The sequence below is a fragment of the Petaurus breviceps genome, unplaced genomic scaffold (genome assembly GCF_028583685.1).
Source record: "Petaurus breviceps papuanus isolate PSGF00001 unplaced genomic scaffold, PetGlider_PUasm1.0 225, whole genome shotgun sequence".
NCBI classification, from domain to species: domain Eukaryota; kingdom Metazoa; phylum Chordata; class Mammalia; order Diprotodontia; family Petauridae; genus Petaurus; species Petaurus breviceps.
In genome coordinates this window covers 21,159,530-21,172,053 of record NW_027185889.1, presented here as the reverse complement: position 1 = coordinate 21,172,053, position 12,524 = coordinate 21,159,530, and positions in this window count along the sequence as shown.

Below are 12,524 nucleotides of genomic sequence, written 5' to 3'. Positions count from 1 at the left end.
CTCTAGGCTGGGTGGAGCCTTTCTGCGGCGTTCCCCAGTCACGTGGAGAGGAGGGCGGGCAGATGCTCCACGCCTGCACAGTGAGGAAGAATGAAGTTGGGCGTCTGTATAGGGCAGAAAAGTCAAGGCAGGAGTTTGGGGCTCTCTCTGAGCCTTTCTATTTAGGATCTTAGATAGAGAGGAATAAGGTACTTTGGAGGCCATCTAGTCTTATCCAGAGTGAGACCGAGGGAGGGGACAAGACCATAGACCTGGAAGTGTCCCCCGAATAAATGAATGAATGAATGAAGCGTTTCTTAATGCCCTACGTTTCAGGCACCCTGCTAAGTGCTGGGAATACTGATAGAAGCAGGGAAAAAAATGCAGCTCCTGTATTTTCTTAAAATTCAAGTGGATGCTAGGTTGACAGGAAGATGAGTTCAAATTGAACCTCAGACTATTTCCTAGCTATGACTCTAGACAAGTCACTTCTCAGCCTCAGTTTCCCCATTAATAAAATGGGGATAATAATGGCTCCTATCCCTCCCTCCTCCTTGTTGTGAGTATCAAACGGGATAATATTTGTCAGCCTTGCAACACTATTGTCGTTGGTGGTCCTTCCTTCAGGAAAGGACCAGTGACATCAGGAGAGTGATGTCTTGCGTTGCAAGTGAATTGGATTTAAGTGAGGCGGTAATGTGCAAAGTCATCAATCTCCAGAGTCTTTGGAGACCAGTGGCAAGATATAGATCAGGATGACTAGAGGACCTTGGCCTTTGTAACACCCATTCAGTGATTAAAGGCTAGGTTAAGAATTGAGGTAAAAGATAGCCTGGTTTGCCTTCACAAAAGAATCAGTCAGGGAGGGTAAGACCCTCTGCTGCTATCAATATTATTGTTAGTGGGGGAAGACAACATAGATAGGGTGGTGTAGAAATCGGAAAAGTCGTCTTGGGTTGAGGTGTGCATGGCTGCTATGGACATTTCCTCTAATGGAGGTTCACCAGTCTGAGGAAGAGGCTGCAAGGCTGGAGAACCAGTGCCCACCTGAAAAGAAGGCTGCTGGGGGAGGAGGTGCAGATACTTTTATCCATCCATTGAACAACTTAATTCTGTGAAGAGGGCCATAGGTTTCATTTGAATGGTGTTATTTGTCCTGGAGTAAGTAGATAGTTGAGCCAAGATGATCTGGGTTTGGGTCTTGCCTGTGACATATCTTGCTAGGTGTGATCTTGGGCAACTTAAGTCTCAGCCCAGCCATCTCTCCAAGACTATCTTCTACAGAGAAGGTACTGATCTCTATTGGTAAAGGAAGTTCCTCATCTAGTGCTCCCCACATTAATGAAATCATAGAACCAGTTAAAAAATAAAATTAAACATAGAGGCAATTTTCCTTACTAGGAGTTGCCTATACCACTGAATTCACAGATTGAACTACTTCCTCCTTCCCTCTCTGTGTGTCTCTCTCCCTTCCTTTCTCTCTCCCTGTTTGTCTGTCTCTGTCTCCCCCTCCTTTCTTCTCCCTCTTTCTCTCTCCATCTCCCTCCCTTTGTTTCCCTTTCTCTTCCCCTCCCCTTTTTTTTTTTCTCTGTCTCTACACATACACACTCACACACACAGAAACGCACACACTCATTTTAATTCAAACCCACTGAGGCATCATTTTTTTAAAGTAAAATCACCACATCTACATGGCAAGTATATGCCTGCAGGGTAAAGTCATACAATTATAGAACTTTAGAGCTGGCAGCAATCATAAAAATAAATTGGTTGAACCCCTACATTTTATAGATGAGTGAGCCCAGAGCCAGGGAAGTGGCATGATTCACTCGGGTTCTCCAAGCTAATTAGTGGTACCAGTGCCTTGGATATTGTGGAAGTGCTTTGCTAGAGGGAAAATATCTATTGGATAAATGTCCTGGAAAGTAAAGGAAATTCCTTTCACTAAAGAAAAGACTGGGCTATGAGAACAAAGTGGGACATCTTTCACCAGACTTAGTGGGTATTTTAACTTAGTGGGTTAGTTTTGCTGAAATGTTTTTGGTTTTTCTTTTTTCCATCTTTCTTACAAGGGCAGACTTAATGGGAAGGGGTATATTCAGAAATAAAACCAATAGAAAAGCCAAAAAATTTAGCAAGAAATTATAAAAGAAGTACGGGAACTTCATGATATACTTAAGATGGAGAAAAAATAACTTGAGGAAAGGATTTTCAAGTCCACAAAAATAAAAATAAAAATAAAAAAGACTGGCTGGTACAGCCTGTCTTTCCTCATCTTCTTAATGCTAGTGCCTTCCTTGTACTGATAATTTTCATTTTGTCCTATCTTGTTTGTACATGGTAATTGGCACGTTGTTTCCACCATTAGATTATCAGTTCCTTGAAGATAGGTATGATTTTTTTTTTTTTTTGCTTTTTGGAGGGGGAAGGCAGGGCAATTGGGGTTAAGTGACATGCCCAAGGTCACACGCCTAGCAAGCGTGTCAAGTGTCTGAGGCCAGATTTGAGCTCAGGTATTCCTGACTCCAAGACCCATGCTCTGTTCACTGTGCCACCTAGCCACCCCCAAAATGTTGTAAACTTAATTTTCTTCTGCTTTTTTTTTTGCTTGTTTTTGGAGGGGGAAAGCAGGGAGGGCAATTGGGGTTGTGACTTGACCAAGGTCACATGGCTAGTTTTGTGTTAAGTGTCTGTGGTCAGATTTGAACTCATCTCCTCCTAACTCCAGGGCTGGTGCCCTATTCCACCTAGCCACCCCTGTAGGTATGATTTTTGTATCTCTATCCCCAGCACTTAAAGTGTCAGGCACATAGTAGACACTAAATAAATGCTCCTTGACTTCCCTTGAGTTGACATTTCTACCTGCTGAAATCATTCCATCCTCTCAACAGTAACCAAAGAATCAAACCCAACCATTGTGTAGTTATCATAACCAGGCTTGGTCCAACAGAAGGGTTATGAGAGTACCCTGGGTTCCCTTTTGATGAGACTGAAGACTCTTAAGTGTAGACTAGATTGTATTGTATGGTCCTGTTGGTGTATTCATTAGTCTTTCTGAGCTGGTTTTTCACTTTTTCTTCCATTCTGTGTTTTGTTCCATCAGTGGACACTTCCAGCTACAGGTCTATGGTCCTGTCCCCTCCCTGACCCTCTGTTTGGGTAGGACTAGATGGCCTCCAGGTCCCTTTCTCTTATGAACATGGAACATGTTAAGGAAAATAAAGATTGGCTCTTTGGATATGAAAAGAGGGGATGAACATATTGGAAAATAAAGGTAATATATAAACAGACAACAATCAGTTTTTTAAAAATTTAACCCTTCCCATAGTTTAGGCCTAGCCCAAATGCCACAACTTCAGGAAGCTTTCCCTGGTTACCCCCCCATCCCCATTATATGTTACATACACCCAAATCCTATGTCTACCCCCATTCTACAACATGAACTCCTGAATTAATGAAATAGCTAAAAAAAAAAAAATAAGGCTAAAATTTTAAGGTTTGTAAACCACTTTAAGAGTTTTCTCATTTGAGCCACACATTAAACCTGGGAGATAGGTGCCAATGTTATCCCCATTTTTCAGATAAGAAAAATTAGGATCAGGGGCAGAGTCAATATGGCCGAGTAGAAACAGGACTTCCACTTGGCTCCAGATTCCACCTCCTCCAATTCATGGGAAAAATGACTTTAGACAAACTTTGGAGCTACAGAACCCACAAAATGACAGAGAGAAGCTAACCTCCCACTGAAGACAGTCCAGCAGACTGGCAGGAAGGGGCCAGCACAGTGCTCTGGGAGCTGAGCCCAGCCTTGTGCCAGCCAGAGGTTGTAGCCTCAGTGCAGCCTGACCAGCTCCTGGCTGGAGGGACTTCAGATCACCAGCAGCTGTGGCGGTTTCCAGAATTGTCAACCCATAGATGCTGAAGACAAAGTGAGAGGTCAGTGTAGACTTTGCAGAAACAGGGAGTTTGGGAGTGCGATCTGGCCTTTGCCACCAGAGCAAGAAGCAGCTGAGGCTCCACAACCATGCTGCTTCAGAGCTCCTGGCCTGCAGATTGTAGGGGGACCAAGTGACCAGTCTGAGGGGTAATCTCTCTTGCTCTAACCTGCTTGGATCTGGATCACTTTCTAGGGTGGAGGTCCTGGGGTGCGTGACCAGTTTGCCAGAGCATGTTGAGGCATCAGAGAGGGCACCCAACTAATAGCTCCAGCAGCTGAGAAAACCCCAGCATTTGGGACAAAGCTCCCCTTTCTGGTAGCACAGTTCTACTGTGGAAAAGGCTCAAAAGTCAAGTAATTGAGTAGCAACATGAGCAAGCAAAGAAAGCAAAGCAAACAGAGCAATCCAATATTAGACTCCTATTTTGGGGATAAAGAGGATCAAAGCATGGAACAGGAGGAAGACAGTGAAGTCAGAACTCTTGCACCAAAAGCTTCCAAGAAAAATATGAGCTGGTTACAGGCCATAGAGGAGCTTTAAAAGGATTTTGAACACCAAATAAGAGAAATGGAGGAAAAATTGGTAAGAGAAATGAGAATGATGCAAGAAAATTATGAAATGAGAGACAACAACCTGACTGAAGAAAGTAACACCTTAAAAAATAGACTAACTCAAATGGCAAAAGAGGCTCAAAAAACCAATGAGGAGAAGAATGCCTTAAAAAGCTGAATTTGCCAGATGGAAAAAGAATCTCAAAAGCTCACTGAAGAGAATCATTCCTTCAGAATTAGATTGGACGAGTAAGAGCACCGGCTCCAGTGTCGGGATGACCTGGATCAAATCCGGGCTCAGATACTTAGCACCACACCCAGAAATAACTGGCCGTGTAACCTTGAGCAAGTTACTTAACCCCGATTGCTTTTAAAAAAAGAAGGATTAGATTGGAGCAAATGGAAGCTAGTGACATTATGAGAAATTGAGAGATACTATTAAATAGATCCAAACAAATGAAAAAATAGAAGGCAATGTGAAATATCTCATTGGGAAAACCACTGACCTGGAAAATAGATCCAGGAGAGATCATTTAAAAATTATTGGAGTACCTGAAAGCCATGATCAAAGAAAGAACCTAGAAATCATCCTTCCAGAAATTCTCAAGGAAAATTGTCCTCATGTTTTAGAACCAGAGGGCAAAATAGAGGTTTAAAGAATCCACCTATCACCTCCTGAAAAAGCTCCCAAAGAGAAAACTCCTAGCAATATTATAGCCAGGTTCCAGAATTCCCAGTACAAGGAGAAAATATTACAAGCATCCAGGAAGAAACAATTTGAATATTGTGGAAACACAATTAGGATAACACAGGATCTGGCAGCTTCTACACTGAGGGATCGTAGAGCTTGGAATATGATATTCTGGAGGGCAAAGGAGCTGGGATTAAACCAAGAATCACCTACTGAGCAAAATAGAGTATCATGTTTCAGGGGAAAATATGATCATTCAGTGGAATAAAGGACTTTCAAGCATTCTTGATGAAAAAGCCAGAGTTGAATAGAACATTTGACATTCAGATATAAGAAGCAAGAGAAGTATGAGAATGTAAACAGGGAAAAGAAATCATAAGGAACTTATCAAAGTTGAACTATTTATATTCCTACATGGAAAAATGATAATTGTAACTTATGAAACTTTTCTCAGTATGAGAATAGTTGAGGGGAATAGAAATATAGATAGATAGATAGATAGATAGATAGATAGATAGATAGATAGATAGATTGATAGATAGATAGATTGATAGATGTATACGTATACATACATTTATGTATATATAAATGTATATATGTATACATATAAATGTCTACATAGAAAGGTATAAGGGAGTATGAATACATATGTGAGGGTGTGTATATATGTGTACGGGTATACATAGAAGGCACAGAACCAATTTAATGGGAAGGAATGATACTTAAAAGGTGAAATTAAGAGGTGAGAGAGGAATATAATGAGAGGAAATGGGGAGAGACAGAATGGGGTAAATTATCTCATATAGAAGAGGCAATGGAGGGGTGGCCAGGTGGTACAGTGAGTAAGAGCGCCAGCCCCAGAGTTAGGAGCCCTGGGATCGAATCCAGGCTCAGATACTTAGCACCCACGCAGAAACACTTGGCCGTATAACCTTGAGCAAGTTACTTAACCCCAATTGCTTAAAAAAAAGAGGCCACAGAAAGCTGTTACAATGGAGGGGAAGAATAGGAAGGCAAAAGGTAATGAGTCAACCTTATTCTCATTGAATTTGGCTCAGGGAGGGAATGACATACACACTAAATAGTGTATCTCACCCTACAGAAGAGTTAGGGAGAAGGGGATGAGAGGGGGGATGATGGAAGGGAGTGCAGGCTGGGGGGGAGGGAAGTTGGAAGCACCCACTTTTGAAAAAGCACAGGATCAAAGTAGAGAATAGAACAAGTGGGGGATGGGATAGGATGGAGGGAAATATAGTCAGTCTTTCACAATATATCCACTATGGAAATGTTTTGCTTAGCTACACATTCACAACCTTTATTGAACTGCTTATCTTCTCAGTAAGGGTGGGTGACAAGGGAGGAAGGGAAAGATTCTGGTATTCAAAGTTTTAAAATCAAATGTTTAAAACATATATACACATACACACACACACACACACACACACACACATATATATATATATATACTATTATTACTATTACTTTACATGAAACTGGGAAATAAGATATAGAGGCACTGGGGCTTAGAGATCCACTGTGCCCTACTGGAAAGTTGGAGGGGGGATGGGAGAAGATATGGGAGAGAGCAGAGTGGGGGAGGGGATATTCAATGGGATCACTATTTTGGGGTGGTGGGTAGGCAAAAATGGGGAGAAAATTTGTAACTCAAAGTCTTGTGGAAATGATGTAAACTAAAAAATAAAAAAGAGAGGAAAAAAAAGAAAAATTAGGGTCATGAGGTTAAGTGACTTGTCCATAGTCACATACAAGCTAGTAAACATTTGAGATGGGATAGAATAGAGATCTTCCAGACTCTGCGCCTAGCACCCTATTCCTTATGCCATCTAATTTCCAATTAGGGAAATGAATGAAAAGAGCTACTAGAATTTGTTAAGTGCCAGGCAGGGCAGCTAGGTGGCACAATGTATAGAGTGCCAGACCTGGAGCTAGGAAGACTCCTCTTCCTGATTTCAAATCCAGCCACAGACACTTACTAGCTGTGTGACCCTGAGTAAGTCACTTACCCCTATTTGCCTCAATTTTCCTCATCTGTCAAATGAGCTGAAGAAAGAAATGCCAAACCACTGCAGTATCTTTGCCAAGAAAACCTCAGACAGGGTCAGGAAGAGTTGGACATGAGTGAAAACTCAGTAAAAATGTGCCAGACTCTCTGCAAAGTGCTGGGATGGGAAAGCAAAAAAGGTGCCTGCCCTCAGAAAGCTCAGAATCTAATGAGGGAGGCAACATGCAAACAACTGTATATGAAGGAGATAAAGGGCAGGATAAACCAGGAGCAAACTCAGAGGGAAGAGGCTATGATTAAGGAGGGCTGAGAAAGACTTCTTGCAGAAAGTTGCACTTGAGCTGAGACTTGAAGCAAGTAGGGGAAGTTAGGAGGCAGAGATGAGGTGGGAGAGTGTTCCATGGATGGAGGACGACCAGTGAAAATGCTGAGAGTCAGGAGATGGAGAGTCTTATGTGAAGAACAGCAAGGAGGCCAGTGTCACTGGATCAAAGAATATATGGTGGGAATAAGATGTAAGAAGACTGAAAAACTAGACAAGGCCCAGGTTGTGAAAGACTTTAAAAGCTAAAGAGAAGATATTATATTTGACTCTCAAGGTAATAGGGAGCCACTGGAGTTTATTGAGTGGGAGCACATGGATGATTTGATCAGACCCGCACTTTTGGAAGGTCAGTTTTGACAACTAAGTGGAGGATGAACTGGAGTGGGGAAAGATTTGGGATAGAAAGGTCAACCATTAGGCTTTAGAATAATCTATATATGATGTAATGAGGGACCGTACCAGCTGGCAGAGAAGAAAAGAGAGCTATGGCAAAGATAGAAAGACAGGACTTGCCAACTGATTGGCTATGAGGTGTGTGTGTGTGTGTGTGTGTGTGTGTGTGTGTGTGTGTGTGAAAGGAGTAGAGAATGACCCCTAGGATTTGAACCTGGGTGACTGGAAGGATTGTGGTACCCTGAAAAGTGATAGAAAAGTTAGGAAGAGAGATAGGGCTGGGGGAAACAGAAATAATAATTGAAACCATAGAAACTGATGAAATCACCAAGTGAAATAGTACAAAGGAAGAAAAAAAAGAAGGCCCAAGACAGGGCCTTGGGAGGAATCCTCATCATTGGCAGGCATGACCTGCTTGAAGATCCAATGAAACAGACTGAGAAGTGGTCAGATAGGTAGCAAGAGAATCAGGAGAGAACAGTGTTTGGAAAACCTAGATAGAAGAGAGTATCAAAGAGAAAAGAATAGAGGCTGCAGAGAGGTCAGGAAAGAGGATTGAGAGAAAGCCAATAGATGTGGCCATTAAGACACCAGAGATAACTGGAGAGAGCAGTTTCAGGTAAATGATGAGATTGGGAGCCATAGTGCAAAGAGCTAAGAGAGCAGGAGAAAAGGAAATGGAGGACCCTGCTATAGACATCCTTCTCAAGGAGTTTAGCCACAAAAGGCAGAAGAGATGGAGGATAGTAGCTAGTAGAGATGGATGTGCAATCCCTGTCCCAAAGCCCATCAGTATGGGACTGTCCTGACCTGAATGAGGGGTGGGGCATATCTGACAAGAGGCAAGAGAGTCTTAGCCTCTAACAATCCATTTGGGAACTTTTCTGAGCAGGAGACTAATCAAGCTTTGAGTCAAGTTACTGCAGTTACTTTTGGCTTACATCTTTGAGAGCAGATGGAAGAGGTCAACTCTATTTCAGGTAACTGAATGAAGAGGCTCTGGAAGACATAAGAGTGACAGGCAGTCTCCACCATGTCCCCATCCCCAGCATGCTTTACCAAAGGCTTCAGAAAGTTTCCCCTTGCGTAAGAGATTCAGGATTTTCTTTCTGTGTCAAGTTGAGTTTAACTTGTTCCAAATTGGTGAACTCCAGATTCTGTATTGTCTGGCATATTTTATCCTATGTCTACCTTCTCTTGCTACAATTTGTTGAAATGGATTTCTTTGCTATTGTCTAGGTGTGTTCATTGTGGAACTGGCAGTAGGTGGGAAAAGGCTCAAGCCTTGGATATAGAGATTGAAGTCTCTCCTTCCCCTGAAATGACAAATTGGTCAGAAGTTATATGGAATCCAATCCTTTCCCCTAGACTAGCAATATTCGATGGAGCAGAGAGATGTACTTCTAGCCTGGTGCCTTCTTTCTCTGAAGGGAGCAGAGTGACCTCTGGCTTAACCTCCTGCCTCCCCTCCTAGCAGGAATAAATATCTCCTTTTAAGAAGGGTGGAAGGAGAAGAATCTAGTCTATTCTGCCTTCCTTTGAGCCACACATCAGCAGACCTCACGTGGGCCCCTCTCTACACATGGGCTTCATGCTACATGTGAGACCCACTCCTCTTTCTTTATAAATGTATCAAGTGAAGGTTTTTGAGGGTGGGGGAGACTTGGGCATGTTTGTAGGAAGAAGGGAAGCAACCATGAGGCAGAGAGAAGTTGAAGATTTGTAAGAGAGTAGGCATGAAGGAGAGGAAATCTGCTGGAGAAGGCTGAATAAAATGGGACCACTTGTGCAGACAGAATGGTTTGCCTTTTCAAGGAGAAGAGGAAAGGGAAGGAAAGTGAGTAAATACTTTTATAGCATCTGCTATGTGCTAGGTATTGTGTTAAATGCTTTTATCTAATACCTTGTTTGGTCTAAGGCCAGATTTGAACTAATGTCTTCCTGACTCTGGGTCCAGGGCTCTATCTGTGCGCCTCTCTGCCAGTGAAAGACCACCTCTTCATATGAAAAAAGGGTGAAGAAAGAGTTAGTGGCAAAAGGCATCTGAGTTATATGTGATAAAGAGGAGATAAGAGGGAGTTCTCAGCAAATGTATTTTTTCAGTGATATATGAGGAAAAGTTCTGAGCTGAGAAAACAGGGGATGGGGAGAAAGTATTAAGTGCTTACTATATACCAAGCATTGGGCTAAATTCTGGGAAACACAGAAAAGCAATTCAGTCCTTGCTCTCAAGGAACATCACATTGCAACATGGCACATAGGATAATTCAGCTGCAAAGCAGATGGAACAGTCCAGTGGTCCTCAGGGTTCATTTACAGGGTAAGGCCCAAGGGTCCTTAGGGCATGTCAACAGGTTAGATGACCATGCCTCAGGTTTTGGAAGGCAAAGCAAAAGAGAAGATAGGTAGGCCTAGTGGTCTTCCATCTTACTGGAAAGAATGTGATTGTTGATTTCCTGTTTATCCAAGGGGCATAAGTAGCCATGTCTTCCCAAGAGGAAGGATACAGGATGGAGAGGCCATATCCACCCCAGATTTAAAGGAGGAGTGGACCTTGTGATCAGAGTGAATGAGAAATTCTGCATTCCCTTCACAAGAATTAGGGAAGAAGAGTAAATATCCAGTCAAGAGAGAAAGGGAAGGGGTCATAGGCAGGAAGATAGCATTCTAAGGGTCTCCCTTCAGCATCTTCTCCTACTGGGTCTTTGAGCACTATCAGAGAGTTGTCTGAAGGACCATCACAGCCCCACTCTTTGACCATCTCTATTTTGCCAGCAATTTGCATTCCCTTCCTCCCCACAGGTGAGCTTTTATCTTCTCTCATAGGAATAAGTTCTCCAATGCAAAACCATTCCCAAAAGGTTCCTTAATATGATGGCCTCCCCCCTTCCCCTTTGTATGCTATTTTCTCTCATTAGAATGTAAGATCTTCCTTGATAGCTCTCATTTCTATCCCTAGCACTTAGCAAGGTCCCTAGCACATAGTAAGGGCTTAATAAATGCTCTATCTAAATATAAATAACAGCCATTTATTGCACTGACCTAAATTACAAAGTCAAGATGAGTTAACATTTGCTGTGGTATTTAGATCTTAGTTCACTTGACCTGACACGTTTTCTTTTTGTCTTTTTAATTTTAATTTTTTTTAATTTATGGAATAAAATAAGAATTTATATAACATAATATAATTTTTAAAAAGATGATTCATATTTTGTTTATGATATTATTAGAAAACAAATGTTGCCTTAGCAAAACCCAGACCTGTCTGACCTTTCTTATCTATAAATACCCCTAAGTAAATGCACCTTGGCATCTTCAAAAGATTCCTCTTTAACTTCTAGTTCCAATATACCTAGCAGCTCAGTGAGCAGATGTGGCATGGAACCACAGCTTAATCAAGGGCTGGTCAGACTAGAAAAAAATATTTCCTTGTGTTGACAGGTACTAGACAGGTGACTGAGAGAATGCTTTCCTTCTGTAATGCCCTTGACAAAGTCACAATATCCTTGTGATGGAGAGAAGTGGCCTAGATTATATATGTGAATCTGGAATTGGTTGAATGATAAGACTCAAAGATTAATGACTTGATGCTGGGGTTCTAAATTTATGTCCTATAAAGCTATCCTAAAAGGAAATAATTACTAGTGTAATTAGCAATCTGCAGTTGGATCAGTGTTGTTCAATATTTGATCAATAGTTAAAAACTGATGGACAGGAACTTTGCAGTAGTGGCACATACTGAATTCAAGATTTCCTTGTCATAGATTTCTATATATATCTACCATGGGATGTCAAATGGAGAACCACAAGGTTTCATTTAGAACGATTTGAATATTTTCATTTGGGTTGCCATTAAGTTTTTTCAGGGAAGTTTTATTTCAGCAAATTGGAAGAACATAATATGTGAGGAAGGAAGGGCCCAAACTGACTTTTTCCTCTTCATAAGAAGGAACAAATGAAAGAAAACAGCAGTATGACTCTCTGGTCTTCTGAGTTTTCAACAACTTTAATCTAATAAGCAGTATGCCCTAACTTTCTGGGAAACTCTTCATAATGGATTTGTGAGTGAGGAAAGCAAAAATCGAGAGATACCTGATATTTAGAGGATACATGCCAGTTACCTAGGAAGGAGTCAGGAGAATGACCTGTGGGTTCTCTCCACTGTGGAATTAAAGGCCTCACTTACAAAGGGACTTATGATCAAGTCAACAAGCATTTACTAATTTTTACTTACTTACTTTACTTACTACTATTTAAGGTCAAGTCAAAAAACATTTATTAAGCACCTCTATATGCCAGACCCTGTGCTAGGAACTGAGAATACAAAGAAAGGCAAAAATAGTCTTTACCTTTAAGGAGCTCACAGTCTAATGAGGGAAACAACATGCAAACAACTATATAGAAACAAGATAAATACAGGATACATTGGAAATAATCAACAGAGGGAAGGCACTAGAATGAAGAGAGATTTAGAAAAACTTCCCAGAGGAGGTAGGATTTTAGCTGAGACTTGAAGGAAGCCAGGGAAGTCAGAATGGGGCAAAAGGGAGAAAACATTCCAGATATGGGGGACAACCAGTGAAAATACAAGAAGTTGGGAAATGGGGTGTCTTGTGGGAGCAGT